The following is a 19,171-nucleotide window of genomic DNA, read 5'->3' on the forward strand; positions in this document are numbered from 1 at the left end:
AAGGGTTGGAAATTATTTGACTTAGATACTCAACGTCATTTTGTGTCACATGATGTTGATTTTTTTGAGACAGAATTTCCTTTTGCTCATACAAGCAAGGAAAGGAACATTTCATCTGTGGTTTCTCCTGTAGTGTTCCCCTTGTTGGTTGGTGATAATGATAGCAGATCCCATGATCAAATTGACATAGAAGAAGAAGTAAGCCCAGACAATGGTGTTGATATGGGTCCTACCGTAAGGGGGCGTACAAATGACTCAGACAATGAGGCAAGTGAATATTCAAATCCAAATAATCCTTCTGTCGATCCTCCTACATTAGATTTGGTTGCTCACAACAATGTGGAGGAGTTGGGAAGAGGTCACCGCATTAGGATGCCTTCAGTCAAGTTGCATGACTATGTCACTCACATTGTACAGAAGTTAAGCCCATCTCCCAGTCCGCCCTCTCCACAGCATAATTCAGGTGCGCCTTATCCCTTAATACATTATGTGAATTATGACAAATTCTTTGTAAAGCATCGCAGGTTCATTGCTGCTCTCACTATGGAACATGAACCTGTCCATTTTTTTGAGGCAGTGAAAGATGCTAAGTGGAGACTTGCAATGCAACAAGAACTCGAAGCACTGGAAAGTAATGGGACCTGGACTCTGCAACCCTTGCCGGATGGGAAGAAACCTCTTGGTTGTAAATGGGTGTATAAGATGAAGCATAACTCTGATGGCACCATCGAAAGATACAAGGCAAGGTTGGTCATTCTTGGGAATCATCAGGTAGAAGGGATTGACTATACTGAGACATTTGCTCCTGTTGTTAAAATGGTCACTGTTCGTCTTGTTCTTGTCATAGCAGCAGCAAAGAAGTGGGAAATTCATCAAATGGACGTCCATAATGCTTTCCTCCATGGTGATCTTCATGAAGATGTTTACATGAAGTTGCCCCCAGGCTTTCGCACATCTCAACCAGGATTAGTTTGCAAGTTGCGCAAATCATTGTATGGCTTGAAGCAAGCCCCTCGATGTTGGTTTGCCAAACTATCATTTGCCTTCACGAATTTTGGGTTTCAACAATCATCCTCTGACCACTCGCTCTTTACTCTTCTTAATCATGGAGTGCAACTGGTAGTTTTGGTGTATGTGGATGATTTGATCGTGTGTGGGAATGACTCCACTACAATCCAAAAATTTAAAGTATATCTCAGCAAGTGCTTTCACATGAAAGATTTGGGGACCCTGAAGTATTTTCTTGGTGTAGAAGTTGCAAGGAATCCAAGTGGGATATTCTTATGCCAACGTAAATATACTTTGGACATAATTCAAGAAACGAGTTTACTTGGTGCCAAGCTTGTGTCCACACCTCTTGAGCAGAACCATCAGCTTAGTCTCGCTACTAGACATCTTCTTGATCAACCTGAACGTTATCGACGTCTAGTTGGTCGTCTCATCTATTTGTGTTTCACCAGACCAGAGCTATCTTATTGTGTTCACCTCTTGTCACAATTCATGCAACAACCTCGTGAGAAACACTGGAATGCAGCTCTTCGAATTGTTAAATACCTAAAAGGAAGTCCTGGTCAAGGCATACTTCTTAGCAGTACGGCTAAATTTCAGTTGCATGGATGGTGCGATTCTGATTGGGCAGGCTGCCCTTTAACCCGACGCTCAACCACCGGCTGGTTTGTGTTCTTGGGTCACTCTCCTATCTCTTGGAAAACCAAGAAACAACACACTGTTTCTCGTTCCTCGGCTGAAGCTGAATACCGCTCTATGGCTACCACCACCTGCGAACTTAAGTGGCTTAAGAGTTTACTATCTAAACTTGGCATCTTCTATAAAAGGTCCCATGCGCCTTAATTGTAACAATCAAGCAGCTTTGCACATAGCCCAAAATCCAGTTTTTCATGAATGCACGAAGCATATCGAAGTGGATTGTCACTTTATTCGCAATGAGGTACTTCAAGGTAATGTTCAGCCATCTTATGTCCCTACGTCCGAACAATTAGCAGACATTATGATGCAATCCTACCTTGCAAGGGCATTGGATAGAAGACTCCAAGTAGAATGGGCCAAAGATGCAAGAGAAGGCCCTAGGGTTCTTATGAGCCTTAGGGTAGATTTCGGGCCCATGGACTAAGTACGAGCCCACTTATCATTGTACATATTAGAATAAGGTTTCATTAATTTTGGGTCTTGTATTTTGGGCTCCATAATGTAGGTAGGGTACCCTAGAAATATAGGATTTTTCAGCCCTTGTATTTTAGGGCACCTAGACTAGTTTTTGTATTAGGGGTAGTTTTGTAATTTCACATGCACTAAGTGGATATTTGATGTGTGTGGTTGGAAATAAATTTAATTGAATTGGTAGAAGCCCAATTCAATTAAATTTTAGAGGGGGAGGTGAGCATTTGCTTACTACACCCCATTGCCACATCATATAGTCACACTTTGTGCATGTCCTTCATGCTTTTCATGCCTCATGACACCTAAGCACACTTAGTGGAGAATCTTGGAATTGATCTTGGATTAGTGGGCTGAACCATAACTAAAATTCACTAATCATAATTAGTGAAATTTTGGCTCTAAAGTTTGGCTCCACAAATTCAATTTCAAATTCAAGTGAAATTTGAATTTCCCTCCAATTTTGTGTGACACTTAGGCTATAAATAGAGGTCATGTGTGTGCATTTTTTTCAACTTTGATCATTTGAATATTAAAATTCAGATTTCAAAGCTCATTTAGAGCACAAAATTTCGTGTTCTTCTCTCCCTCTCCCTTCATTCATCTCCTTCTTCCTCCAAGCTTTTATCCATGGCCTCCTATGGTGGTGAGCTTCTTCTAGACTCATCTTCTCCTTGAAGTGGCGTCTCCTCTCTCTCTTCCTTTCTCCATTCCGCTGCCATTCATCTTCCAAGAAGCAAAGGAATCCATTGATGAAGAAGATCCTAGGCCTACAAGCTCCAATGGAGCTTGCATCACATTATTACCAAAGCATTAGGAAGGCATCAATTTCAGATTTTGCTTGGCAAGCTGGGCATTCGTAATCCTCATGCACCACCTTGAGGGGGGGGGGGGGGGTAATACCGTATATTCCAATGGTTGTATTCAAGGCATAATCATCGGGATTGTTCTCCATGGGTTAACTAATTTGTTATTCCCTTATTTATTGTAAATATTAGTTAATCAAATCAAGGATATCAATGACAGATGAGACATTATAGGCATTAGTTTAGGACACGTAAACCTCATGTAACTTGTATATATTTGGTATCTGTTCAATGGAATGATACACACATTCTTTCCACCATATTCTTGTTAAGGAAACTGACTGGAGAGATGAGAGGAGCCTTTGAGCTTCTTGGCGTGGCCACCGGTGGCGGCATCGTTGGGGAGCCTCCTTGACGAGGTAGAAGAAGGCGAAGCCACCTTTCCGAGCTAGCGCACAATGCGGAAACGGTTCTAGTTGATCCAAAAATAGCCTCAGTTGTTCACAAAGTCGTATAAGGCATTCAGATCGGAGAATGAGCACCCCATTTGCTTTGCTTGTTCCCTCTGTGTGTTGTTGTGTTTACAAAATCAAATATTCTGGCGTTTAATTAATAGAATGTTTGTTTCACTATTACTGTGGCTTTTGTTGTTTAGTTGATTTCCAAAAGGCTATTGTGTTGTTTGATGCGTGTGGGTGAGTCTGATAAAGGTTGGAAATGAAGGCTGGGGAGAGAAAGAGAATGGTTCATACTAAAGACTCTTCGGGTCTGAAACTTTTTTTTAGTTTTAATTGTTTCTGGCGGTTAAAAACCGCCAGCAATTCTAATTTAAAATCTATTTATAAGGTATAAAAGAGATTTTTTAATATCACGCGCTCTCACGTCAATAAAATTAATAATTTCTAGAGCATAAGTTGAGTTTTTCATTGCCACGTTATCACATCAATAAAATTGCTCATTGGAAGGAAGAAAAACCTTTATTTTATGTCACTATATTAATTAGAAGGTATATTTTAATAAAATCAATAATTTTTCATATTAATAAAATTTTAATTATTTATAACATTTAATTCTACATATTGAATTAACATGAAGTAAAAATTATTAAATAAAATAAATATAAAAGTTTACACTAATTTAATATTATTATTTTTGCATAAATTTATTTATTTTTATAATTGGTGATTTTAAAATATATTTCTAAAAAAATAATAAATTAAATTTATGACTTTAAAGTTATAAATAATATAATAAAATATGAACACAAAAAATATAAAAATTAGATATATACATATATATTTAAATATAACATTATTAATAATTATATTCAATGTTAATTATTTAAATTATAACTAATTAGATAAATGTAAATTAATGATATAAGAGTAATAGTTAATATAAATATAAAAAATTTTGCATTATTTTTATTGTAAATTTTATTTTATAAAATATTTTTTAAAAAAACTATAAATGTAATAATTAAATAATAAATATTATTGGCTTCTCTTTTATATAAAAATATTTATATATAAAAATATATGTTACAAAATTTATCGTATCATAAAGTTGACAACATTTTTTAATTTTAAATTATGTTTTCTAAAATAACTCTTTGTTTAATGATAAAAAAATTAATTATATTTTAGACTATTTTAATACAACATCAAAGTTACACAATGAATACCAATAAGATTTAATAGTTACGTATATTAAAATACTATTGAATCATATAAAACAAGATTAATAGGAAACTGTTATATATACATAAATGAGTTTTAAGATTAAATTTTATGTAAAATAAATAAATAAATCTGAACTCTAAGTTAACTTATTTGTCAAATATAATTTTCAATTAAGTTCGTCCAGAGTCATTTAAATGTATTTGTCCTAATTATATAATTTTGATACTATTTTAAATAATAATTATCACATTAATAATAAAATAAAACTATTTGACTATGCTTAATTTTATTTTTAAAAGAATAAGTTACATTAAAGTATATATGTCACAAAATTACTAAAAATATTTATAATATTATATAGTGTAAAATAATACATATATTAAAATTTTCTAAGACATTATTATTATTATATATAATAAAGTAGTAGACACTATTATTATTATATATTAAAATAGTATAATATATTATTTGTTTCTTGTTTTTCTTCACTTTGTTTTTTTATCAAAATTTACTATTATTTAAAGCTTTTAATAATGAAATCATTTTTAAAATTAATAATATTTATAACCATTGATTATAATTAAAATTATATTATCATTTTCGCGTTCATTCTCAAATTGATTGTTTCATTTTTTTATATAAACTGTACCTTAAAGGGTTGTAAATATCCACCCAATTTTTTTTTAGTGTGCTTTCTATCTTCTTTTTCTTCTTTTCATTGTTATAATATGATTTCTTTCATTCTTTTATTTTTATTTTTATGTATGAAAAAGTATACTTGAATGTGTTATTGATCATCAAAATTGACAATTTGACTCTTTTAGATCGGTAAGGTATAAGGTGGATCTATATTCATAATTGATAAAAAAAAATATATTTAAATTTTTATTTTTAGTGTTATTTATATTTATATTTTTATTTTAGGTTTAACTATTTCTTTGAATGATTTTTATGAGATTGAATAAACATTTGAATCAACATGATGTTTTTATTATAAAATTCTTATATAAATCATTTATCCAATATGTTTTGTGAAGAATAACAAGTGAAAATTAGAGACCATATTTGATAGGTATATCATTTTACTCTTTGTCTTTTATCATTATTTTTTTCTTCACAAGTATCACTCCCGTTATTTTTATTTTTTTCGGTTTATTGTTATGTTATTATATGTTTTGATATAATATCATAATTTCTTTTATTCTTCATTTTTATGTATGGAATGATACTTTGAACGTGTTATCGATCATCATCAAAAATCAAAATTTAACACTTTTAGATTAGTAAGATATAATGTGGATCTATATTCATCATTCATAAAAAAAAATTGTTTAGATTTTTATTTGTAGTATTTTTTATATTTATATTTTGATTTTATGTCTAGCTATTTCTTTAAATAATTTTTGTGAAATTGAATAAATATTTGAATCAATATCATGCTTTAATTACAAAGTTCTTACATGAATCATTTTTTTTCTTTGTCTTTCATTATTATTTTTTCTTTGCAAGAATTGCTTCTGTTATTCTTTTCTCCTTCATTTTAGTGTTATGTTATTATAAGTTTTAATTATTATTATTGTTCAAATTTTTTATATATGCTTCATGTTTTTTCTTCTATACCTATTATATTAGAAATCTTACTTTTACATTATATTAGTTCAACAAAACATGAAGATATCCAATTATTGTGACAATTTTATTTTATTTTATCAATCATATTTTGAATAATTTCATTACAAATTTTTATTTTTCCTATTCAAATCAATTATTGAATTATATGAATGATAATTTGTAACTATTAATTGGCTAATTTATTTTTTTTAAAATACACGTTATCAATGTAAATAATTTAATAATTATCATTAACACAATCAATTTAATAAAAATATTTTTAGTTTTGAAATGTATGCTTAAACTTACAATAAATAATATAAATAATTAAATGGATAATAAATATACAGCAGAAGCAGTTATTTATGAAGGTCAATCATAAGAAACTATAACTTAATATCATTATAAATTTAATTAGACCATAAAGAATAATAAACATCAATTAAATATCATTAATTTGAAATAGTTGTAACAATATAATTATTATTAAAAAAATAATAGAATGTAATAGTTAATAACATATTAAAGTTTAATAATAAATACAAATAATTGGTGGCATCTTTAATGAGTTATTAAATATGTACAAAATAATATTTAAAGTTTGAAACATATAATTATTTTTATAAGTAACTTTTGATAATTATTAAGCAATGAAAATAAAACTAAAACTAAGGGGAAATAAATAAATAATAATAATAGTATTAAATCAAGATTATTCAATTTATATTATTTCATAGTGAGGTTAATTAATTCAAACTTCAAAACTTTAAAAATATTACAAAATATTAATATATTCAAAATAAGTAAAATTATAACTTTAAAAATAATTAATGACCATATCTATTTAATAGAATTCATTCTATTTCAACAAATTAAAAAATGTTTAATTTTTATCATAAATGTACACTCAAATTTAAATAAATATTATATATATATATATATATATATATATATATATTTATATATTATTCTTTATCTTCTATGTTTCATATTGATATTGCATTAATATTATTACTTGAAGAAAAAATAAATTATAGTAAAATTTAACAGACTTAATTAGTTTAAAGAACACATATGTTCATTAAAAATATAATATTTAACATTGTTTGTAAATTTAATATTTATATACTTGTTTCACTACTAAAACTATTTAAAATGGATGATTTTATTTGTGTACATTTATTTTTCAAAAGATATTGCATCACCATTATTACTTGAATAAATAAAAAATTATAAATTTTTTTAATATACTTAATTTTTAACATAAAATTAACTCAATTAAAAATATAGTTAATCAATTTTTTCATTAATAATATAATTATGTTTAGCATAGTACAAAATATTTAAAAATGATTATTTTTATTTATATAAATTAATAAATATAAAATGATATATAATATATAATATTTTAAAAAACTCGTGCAATGCACGGTTCAAAGTCTAGTTTAAACTAAATACGGAGTTTTAAAACCGTCACAGGCACCGATAAAAAATGAAACTTTTCAAATACTAACGAACAAAAATTAAGAAAAAATTTATTAGAGATAAAAAAATAATAGTTATATATATATATATATATATATATATGAGATCACAAAAATATTTTAACTTCTTTTTTTCAAATATTTTTTTCCAATTTTAAATAGTTATTAGAATTTTTCCAAATGTTACTTTGGAATCAAGCTAACCCCATGACATTAGTACCTACTAATAGAAGTTGAAATTTAATCCCATGCTTTGAAGACCGTCATTTTCATACTTACTTTTCGTATTTACAAAATTCAAACTAAAATCAAGTATTTATTTATTGCCTTCAAGAGTCAATTATAGATCGACAAGCCAAAAGAACTGAGAAATGGAATTGCTTGGAAACTTTTGCTAGAATATTGGTGTTTGACCCATTAAAACAAAAGGAAAAGTTCCTAATAAACAATATCTTCAAGTAGAATATATATTAGTAACTAGTACGAAGATTGACTTCAACCCAAAGAAAACCACACATTCTTGGTTTGAGAAGAGTTCCGATAGTATTATAATATTTTTGTTTATATAATGGCTAGAGTGTGCCTACAATGTTAATATTCTACTACAGTAAAAATGCACAAGTTCGCTTTTCGGCTTTGGTTTATTGACATGCATGTAATTATACATGGGAACAATGCAGCTAATGAAAATTCAGATGTTAAGGGCATAATAGGAGCAATTTTAGATAGCAGTTCTCGCATTGGCCAAGAGCATGTAGTGGCTATAAATCTGGCAATGGAAGACTTTCATATAAAAACAATCTGAGTTTTGCTCTGCATGTAAGAAACTCTCAAGGAGATCCTCTTTTGGCAGCTACTGCGTGTCTATCTCTAATTCTGTCTCTGCCACTGACTTAAAATTCATAATTGTGCATAATCCCATGTCTCTTAATCCCATTGGAAAGCAGTCTTAATTGTATTTACCCCTACTAAGTACTAACCTTAATTGTGGCTTCTTTGGGAGCTGCCTGATTCAGTTTGAAGGGTAGTGTTTAGTCTCCTACGGACTAGAGACATAACTTAAGCAAAAGATTCAGTCAGACCCTAAAGTCAAATTCTAAGACATACAATGATATGACCTTTGGAAGTTCAGTTTTAGTTCTTCTAAAAAAACATCTGTTTTTTGTCCTTTTAATTTGGAAAACCACCATTTTTGTCCTCAAATTCTTCCTTCTATAAAGTGCTATCTAAATTACTTGAACAATCAAAAGTGGTGCGTTTCAATAATTAGCGAGCCCAAAAATGAAAAAAAAATAATTAGAGGAACTAAACTGAATTTCAAAAATTTAATGGACTAGGTACATATTTTATCTTAAAATCAATATAGCTACGTCCCTAGTAAGTGATCATTCAACAACAGCTTAATGAATAAAATAAATATGAAGTCATCATTGCTTTATGTTTTACACTTTTATCAACATCTCATAGTAAAAAGTGACAATTTTACTGTCAAAATTTCAATGTTTTATTTTTTAAATATTAGTGCCTTTCCTATTATGGGCAATTTACTGTCTTATGACAATTTTACTGTCAAAATTTCAATGTTTTATTTTTTAAATATTAGTGCCATGCCTATTATGGCCAATTTACTGTCTTATGCTTGAATAGACGCTAGAAGTGTAAAAATAGACAAATTGATGAAATAAATTAATTAAAATAAGATAGTTGTCCTATATTGTTGTCTTATGGCTGATTGATTCATTTCCCATTGAGAACTGCAACCTTTGTCTTTCTTATCAATTTCAGCAATATGAAACAACAAAACACTGTTTAGATGTGATTTGACTCTTCTTTATTCTTCAATCGAATATGTACTTTTGGCTATAGAAGCAAGCTTCATGACAATGAATCAAGTTGATTCAAATAGTTTTGATGATGACAAAAAGTTCAAGAGAATGATTTCAAGATTGAGTCAACAAGTTCAAGATCAAGATTAATTTCAAGTTTCATGAGAAGATTCAAGATTCAAGAAAAGTTTGATTTTAAGATTCAAGAGAAGATGAATTCAAAATTCAAGGGAAGAAATCAAGAAGACTTCATAAGGGAATTATTGAAAAGATTTTTCAAAAAACAAACATAGCACAGTTTTGTTTTTCAAAAGAGTTTTTCTCAAAATTTTCTAAGTTACCAGAGTTTTTACTCTCTGGTAATCGATTATCAATTACCTATAATCGATTACCAATGGCAAAGTTTAATTTCAAAAACTTTTAACTGAATTTGCAACGTTTCAAATGTTTTTTAAATGATGTAATCGATTACAATATATTGGTAATCGATTACCAGAGTATCTGAATGTTGAAATTCAAATTCAATTATGAAGAGTCACATCTTTTCATAAAATGCTTTGTGTAATCGATTACATGGCTATGGTAATCGATTACCAGTGATAAGTTCTGAATAAAAAGTCAAGAGATGTAACTCTTCCAATGGTTTTCTCAAAGATTTTCTCAAGGCTATAACTCTTCCAATGATTTTCTTGACCAGACATGAAAAGTCTATAAAAGCAAGACCTTGACTTGCATTTCAACAACTCTTACAACTTTTATAATTTCTTGAACTACTTTTGAGAAATCTTGAAACCTTTGCTTCTCATCTTTCTTCTTCTCCCTTTGCCAAAAAGCTTTCTAAGTTTTCTGGTTTCCAAACCTTGTTCTTTCACAGAAAAACAAAAGTGTGCTGCTATATCTTTTCATCCTCTTCTCCCTTTGCCAAAAAAAATTCAACAAGGACTAATCACCTGAATTCTTTTTGTGTCTCTCTTCTCCCTTTTCCAAAAGAACGAAGGACTAACCGCCTGAATTCTTTTGTGTCTCCCTTCTTCCTTTTCAAAGAATTCAAAAAGACACAGTCTGAGAATTCTTTTGATTCTCCCCTTTCCCTTAAACAAAAGATTTCAAAGGACTAACCACTTGATATATCTTTTGTTTTCCCTTCACAAAGATTCAAAGGACTAACCGCCTGAGAAATTTGTCTTAACACATTGGAGGATATATCCTTTGTGGTACAAGTAGAGGGTACATCTACTTGGGTTGTTGTAACTGAGAACAAGAGAGGATACATCTCTTTTGGATCAGTTCAAGTGGAGGGTACATCCACTTGGTTGTTCAAAGAGAACAAGGGAGGGTACATCCCTTGTAGATCTTTGCTTGTAAAGGTTTTTACAAGGTTGAAAAGAAATCTCAAGGACCGCAGGTTGCTTGGGGATTGGATGTAGGCACGGGTTGTTGCCGAACCAGTATAAAATTCTTGTGTTTGTCTTCTTCTTTCCTACACTCTTTAATTTTCACTATGCACTTTAATTATCGCTTTTACTTTTGGTTAAATTTCTATTTTTGTTCTTTACTTTCTTAACATTATAGTAAAAGCCTAATTGAATCTAGTAACATTAAGAAGGATAGATTTTTAATTAGTAAAAGTTCATTAATAATTAATTCAACCCCACATTCTTAATTATTCTGAGGCTACTTGATCCAACATTGGCAGCTAGAGATCTCATTGAAAATCAAAAGGTGCAAGCCACCATTGGACCACAAACATGGGCAGAGGCATCTTTAGTTGCTGAAGTTTGTACCCAAAAGAGCATACTTTTCCTTGTTAGTTTTTTTTTCACGTAAGTACCCAATGTCTTCATAAATAAGCATATGCGGTTTGTTATCTAAATATTTAGTTATGATACTTTGTTAGCATGTGGAAAAAACTGTTTATGATGTGTTTCATATTTTGTTGTAACCATGTAACCATTATCCCACAATTATCTCTCATATCTACACACTTGAGTTTATTGATGGCCACAACTCTATATAAAGTGTGTGTTGCTGCTCTAATAGGTCACTGAATCCACTCCTCCTTTCATATACTAACACCATCAAGTACGAGTGAGCAAGGATTTGCAACCACAATCAGTTACGAAGTTGCCGTGGAGCAAAACCGCATGTTGCCGTGGAGCAAAACCGCCACCCCCATGAACGTTCATAACAACAATAGCAATGACTGGAGGTTGGTCATGTCTCTTTTAGCTTTCGCTGATCATTTAGACCCTTTCATGATAAATTACATTTGGTATCAGAGCTTGTTTGTACCTCTGCCTTGCTTGTTGTGTCGTTTCTATTGTGCACTTACGGAATTTATTTTTTGAGTATATGGGTGTTGTATTTTTGGCCTTCTTAATTTGAAATAACATCAAAATTAGGAATGATATGAGTTTTCTAATTTTTCTGTTATTTAAAACGTGTTTTTAGGTGTCTAAAATGCATATAATGGTGTGGGTTTTCATAACCGGGTTCGCGGGTATTAATCGGATCTTTATGACCCGGCCGGAGATTGAAGATGCACATGCACGGGTTTTGTTTACTAATATGAAATTGTTAATAGATATTTTTTTCTGAGAATATTAAACAAAGCAAGTGACTTGATCCAATGGTTGATGCGTTTCATATTAGCTCATTGTTACGGGTTCGAATAATTGCATGTTTTCATTTTTAATAAATAAAAAGGAACCCATAAATGGAAACACCTTTAGCCAGTCTCGAACCCTTGCCCTAAAGCATGTAATAACATCCTTTGCCACTAAGTTTTATTCATTTATTATGTGTAGTTCATATATATATTCATAACCGCTGAATGATAAATCATTTATGTACAAGTTATTTAAAAAATTGTGTGTCTCTAAGCTATGCTCAACATGCAATATTATGTTAAATACTAGTATGTGTTGGATTCGATCCTTTACCTTGTGTTTGGATCAGAAATTTCAAAATTTCAAGGAATTTGAAATGCTCAGAATTTGAATTGCTTTGATTTTAATTTTCTTCATTTTTCAAATACTTTGTTTGGATAAATCAATTCAAATTTCTTCCATTTTAAATTCTTTGTTTGGATAGGGCAATTCAATTTCCTCCATATGCAAAATTTTAATTTTATATTTTAAATAGATGAAATTTTAATATTAAACTTTATAGAAAATAAACACAATCTAATTTTGAAATATTAAGTAAAAAATATTTTCAATTTTTAATAATTTATAATACAAAATATTGATAATTTTAACTAGGGTTGTTATTCCTCACCACAACCAGTGATGTTTTTAAACCGACATCAACCAAGACTATTTATTGGTCGACATCAAATAGGTTTTTTTTGTCAAAGTAGTCGGGAATATTTGTCAGCTGATGTTAGTCGGGGCTATTTTTTGGCTGACGTTAGTCGGGGCTATTTTTTGGCTGACGTTAGTCGGGACTATTTTTTGGCTAACGTTGGTTGAGGCTATTTTTTAGCCGATGTTGGCTAGATTTTTTTTACCAACGTCAGCTAGGGTTTGTTTGGCCGACATCGGCTAGGGTCTTTTCGAACAACATTGACCAAGGCTATTTTTAGCCAACGTCAGCCTAAACAATCCTGGCAGGCGTTGACAAAAAAATCTACCCAATATCGGCTAAAAAATAGCTTGGTCGATGTCGACCAATAAAGCCTACCCGATGTCGGTTGAAAAACATCATTGGTCAACATTGGCCGAAATATACCTAGTCGAAGTTGACTAAAACAATAGCTCTGACCAATGTCAGACAAAAAACCCTACCCAACATTGACTATAAAATAGTCTTGGCTGATGTTGACTAAAAAATAGCTCTGACCGATGTCAACCGAAAAAACTCTAGTGGATGACGATTGTAAGAACCTAGTCGATGTCGACTAAAAATATCATGTCCGATGTTGGTCAAAAGTACCTAGCTGGTGCTAGCAGAAAAAACCCTAGCCAACATCAACCAAAAAACCTAGCTAATGTGGTTAAGAAATAGCTCTGGCTGATGTCAGCCAGAAAACCCTAGTCGATGTCAGCAAAAAAATCCTAACCGACGTCGGCTAAGAAAATCTAGTTGACATAAGCCAAAACACCATAGCTAACATCGGCTAAAAACTAATCCTAGTCGATATTGACTGGAAAAATCTAGCTGACGTCGGTTGAAAAACCCTAACATGTGTCTACACAAAAGTTAGTCATGACCAATGTCAGTAGAAAAAATCTAGCCAACATCAGCCAAAAAAATCATTGGTCAACATCAACTGAAAAAACCTGGATGACAACGGCAAAAAAAATCCATGGCCGACATTAGCAAAAAATTTCCATGACCGACGTCAGTGAGAAAATAACCAACATCATCTAAAAAAAATCTTAGCTGATATCAACAAAAAATAGCTTTGGTTGACATCATACAAAAAAATTATGACCGAAAAAATCTATACCAATGTCAAGTGAAAAACAACTTATGTTGATATCGGCCGTAAAAACTTTGGTCACCCGTAGTTGTGAGTGTTGAGCGAGAAAAAGTCGCAAGCAAGAACGTGAGTTAGAGTGAGCATCTCTGAAAAAAGAATTTCAAATTCTATATTTTTTGAGAGAATTTGAAATCTCACTATTTTAGTCAATTAAAATGATTCATAAAAATACCAAAAATTAAATCTCCTTTCAAATACTCTATCCAAACAAGCTATTTTATCATAAATCATTTTAAATTCCTTGAAAAAATGAATTCCTCTGTTAAATTGCTCCATCCAAACACACTATTAAAGTTTATTACATGTTGAATGAATATACATACAATATTATTTTGAATTGGTATGATTGTTATACATGTAACTTTTATGATTTAATATTGAGCACATTTGCATTATTAAGTATGTTATGCAAAGATTATTTTTAAATGTTAAGTGATTAATATAATTTTATTAAATTAGAGAGTAGCCACAACATGTTTAATTGAGTAAAACTATATGCTAAATTTATAATCACATTAGAAATATTAATTGTGATTAATCATATGTAATGTGATGAAATCTACCCACAGGAATTTTGTTGTATTTGTATGATTAATTACGATAAAATATTAGATTATATTTCTTAATTTACCCACAGGAATTAAGGAAAAGAACATGATTTAATAGTTTTATCATAAAGTTGCATGATGAATCTAATTGAGTAGGACTTTAGCCCACAGGCAAGTTTTGTGTCACTAGATTCATATATTGAGACATGATTTGCATTGGCAAAACATGACATTTGTTTAGTCTCAAATTTGCTTAATGAGCATGTGTGTTTGTTTGTAGTTTCACAATTTATGAATATTTCTTGTGACCTTCCCATATTGAAAGGTGATAATTATAAGGTTTGGAAGGAAAGAATTCTCCTTCATTTGGGCTGGATGGATATTGACTATGCTATAAAGAAGGATGAGCCACCGGCTATTACTGAAACTAGCAAACTTGATGTTGTTGACCTTTATGAAAGGTGGGAGAGATCTAATCGTCTCTCCGTTATGTTCATAAAAACCAACATATCCGCTAGTATTCGGGGTTCAGTTGACCAGCATGATAAGGTCAGAGATCTATTAAAAGCTATTGATGAACAGTTTACGACCTCTGAGAAGTTGCTTGCTAGCACACTCATTATGCAATTCTCTTCCATTAAGCTTACTGGAACGAGAGGTGTACGTGAACATATCATGCGCTTAAGGGACATAGTGGCTCCGTTGAAAACCTTGGAAGTTACCATGTCTAAATCCATCCTAGTACATTTCATTTTGTGCACCCTACCTCAACAATATGCACCCTTTAAAATCTCCTACGAGGTGTACGTGAACATATCATGCGCTTAAGGGACATAGTGGCTCCGTTGAAAACCCTGGAAGTTACCATGTCTAAATCCATCCTAGTACATTTCATTTTGTGCACCCTACCTCAACAATATGCACCCTTTAAAATCTCCTACAACACACATAAGGATAAATGGTCTGTTAATGAACTGATGACCAAGTGTGTTCTAGAAGAGGAGAGATTGGTAATGGAAGAGGGTGAAAAGGTAAATTTGACTACTTCTGCTTTTGGAAAGGATAGGAAGAAGTCTCTAGGCACCAGTAAAGGAAAGATTCTGATTCAACCAACAATTAAAAAAGATTCAAAGTGTTTCTTCTGTAAAAACAAGGGACACATAAAGAAGGACTGCCCCAAATTTAAAAGTTGGTTTGAGAAGAAAGGTACACCATTTACTTTCGTTTGTTATGAATCTAATTTGATTAATGTGAATCATAATACATGGTGGATTGACTCTGGTTCTACAATCCATGTTTCTAATACCTTGCAGGGTATGGAAAGCCTAAGGAAGCTAGTGGGAAGTGAGCAGTGCATCTACTCAGGGAGTAGGATGAGCTCGCATGTAGAGGCCATTGGAACGTGCATCTTAGTTTTAAGTAGTGGCTTTAAATTACATTTGGAGAAATTTTTTATGTTCGTAGTTTTTGTAAAAACTTAATTTCTATTTCTAAACTTGCACCCTTGGGATTCTATTTTAATTTTACAGACTTTTGTTTTAATTTACTGAATAAATCTGAAATTATTGGTTGTGGTCAATTGATTGATGGTCTTTATTCGATTGAATTGAAAAGCGACACTACTTATAATTCTATGCACGTTTCTGTTGGGTTAAAATGATGTATTGTGAATGAAGAATCCTCTATGTTGTGGCACCGAAGATTAGGACATATCTCTATTGAGAGAATTAAGCGATTAGTGAATGAAGGAGTACTTAGTACTTTGGATTTCGCTGATTTTGAGACTTTTGTAGATTATATTTAGGGTAAGCAAACTAACAAGTCTAAAAAGGGTGCAAAGAGGAGTACTAATTTATTAGAAATCATACATATAGACATATGTTGTCCAGACATGGATGAAAATAGTCCGAAATACTTTATAACCTTTATAGACGATGATTCACGATATATGTATCTCTACTTACTTCATTCTAAGAATGAAGCTTTAGATGCCTTTAAAGTTTTTAAGGCTGAAGTTGAGAAACAATGTGAAAAACAAATTAAAATCGTGAGATCAGATAGAGGTGGAGAGTACTATGGTAGATACACAGAGGATGGACAAGCACCAGGTCCATTTGTGAAATTTCTTCAAGAACATGGGATTGTTGCCCAGTACACTGTGTCTGGTTCTCCGGATCAGAATGGTGTGGCAGAACGAAGAAATCGAACCTTATTAGACATGGTGAGAAGCATGAGGAGTAATGTAAAGCTTCCTCAATTTTTGTGGATTGATGCACTTAAGACGGCTGCGTATATATTAAATTGAGTTCCAACCAAGGCTCTCTCAAAGACACCTTTTGAGTTATTCAAGGGTTGGAAACAAAGTTTGTGACATATACATGTTTGGGGATGTCCGTCTGAAGTAAGAATTCATAATCCACAAGAGAAAAAACTAGACCCTAGGACTATTACTGGATATTTCATTGGATATGCTGAAAAGTCTAAAGGGTATAGGTTCTATTGTCCATCCCACAACACTAGGATTGTGGAATCAAGGAATGCAAAGTTTCTTGAAAATGACTTGATTAGTGGGAGTGATCAATTTCAGAACATTTCTTCTGAAATGGATCACTATGAAGCTAAACCTTCTGGGACAGGTAATAGATTGGTAGTCATCCCCACCCCTCAAGTTAAAATGGGTGTTAGACAACCAGTGATTGAAGTTCCACAAGCTGTTGAAAGTGATCATGTAGATCAAGTTGTTTGTGAGGAACAACATGATAATGTTGAACAAACTGGTGAAGAACCGGTTGAACAAGATCCTCATCAGGATGACCAAGCAGCATTAAGAATATCTACTAGAGTAAAAAGACAGCAATTCCTAGTGATTATGTAGTGTACCTACAAGAATCAGACTACAACATTGGAGCCGAAAGTGATCCCGAGACGTTTTCACAAGCCATGAGTTCTAAGGAATCAAATTTGTGGTATAATGTTATGAGGGATAAGATGGATTCTATGGCATCTAACCAAGTTTGGGATCTCGTTGAGTTGCCTATTGGTGTAAAAGCCATCGTATGTAGATGGGTCTTCAAAACAAAGAAAGACCCAGAAGGCAACATTGAGAGACATAAGGCAAGACTTGTTGCTAAAGGGTTCACTCAAAGAGAATGAATAGATTACACAGAGACCTTTTCCCTTGTATCTAAGAAAGACTCTCTTCGAGTAATTTTGGCATTAGTAGCTCATTTTGATCTTGAGCTGCATCAAATGGATGTGAAAACGGCATTCCTGAATGGTGATCTAGAAGAAGAGGTTTACATGAAACAACCTGAAGGGTTCTTATCTAGTGTTGGTGAGCACTTAGTCTGCAAGCTTAATAAGTCCATCTATGGATTGAAACAAGCCTCCCGCCAGTGGTATTTAAAATTTCATGAGGTCATTTCTTCATTCAGCTTTGAAGAGAATGTCATGAAACACTGTATATACCAGAAGGTCAGTGGGAGTAAGATTTGTTTCCTTGTATTATACGTAGATAATATTCTACTTGCGGCTAATGAAAAGGGTATGTTATATGAGGTGAAACAATTTCTCTCAAAGAATTTTGATATGAAGGATATAGGAGAGGCATCTTATGTCATAGGCATAAAGATCCATAGAGAAAGATCTCGAGGCATTTTAGGCTTGTCTCAAGAAACTTATAACAACAAAGTTTTAGAGAGATTTAATATGAAAAGTTGTTCACCAAGTGTAGCTCCCATTGTGAAAGGTGATAAACTTGATTTGGGCCAATCCCCAAAAAATGATTTTGAGCAGGAACACATGAAAAATATTCCATATGCTTCAGCAGTTGGAAGCCTTATGTATGCTCAGGTTTGCACTAGACCTGATATTGTGTTCGCTGTTGGAGTTTTGGGAAGATATCAAAGTAATCCAGGTATTGACCATTGGAAAGCTACAAAGAAAGTTATGAGTATTCAAGGGACAAAGGATTACATGCTCATGTACAGACGGACTGATTGTCTGGAAGTGATTGGCTACTCCAACTCAGACTTTGTTGGTTGCGTTGATTCACGAAGATCAACATCTGGTTATATTTTTATGTTAACCGGTGGAGCTGTATCTTGGAGAAGTGCCAAGCAAACCTTAACTGCTACTTTCACTATGGAGGCTAAGTTCGTTTCTTGTTTTGAGGCTACCTCTCATGGTGTATGGTTGAAGATTTTCATGTCTGGCCTTAGAGTTGTGAACTCTATTTCTAGGCTTTTAAAGTTATACTGTGACAACTCTACTACGGTATTTATGGCTAAGAACAATAAGAGTGGAAGTCGAAGTAAACACATCGACATTAAATACTTAGCTGTAAGAGAACGCGTTAAAGAAAGGAAAGTTATCATTGAACTCATTAACACAGACATGATGATTGTTGATCCCTTAACTAAAGGCATGCCACCAAAGAATTTTAAGGATCATGTAGTTTGAATGGGACTTGATTCCATAATGTGACATTCATTGTAAGTACATTTATTGTTTTGATGAAATTCTTATTAAGTTTGATGTTTCTCATTTGTTTT

This window comes from Glycine soja, chromosome 6 (assembly GCF_004193775.1).
Source record: "Glycine soja cultivar W05 chromosome 6, ASM419377v2, whole genome shotgun sequence".
NCBI classification, from domain to species: domain Eukaryota; kingdom Viridiplantae; phylum Streptophyta; class Magnoliopsida; order Fabales; family Fabaceae; genus Glycine; species Glycine soja.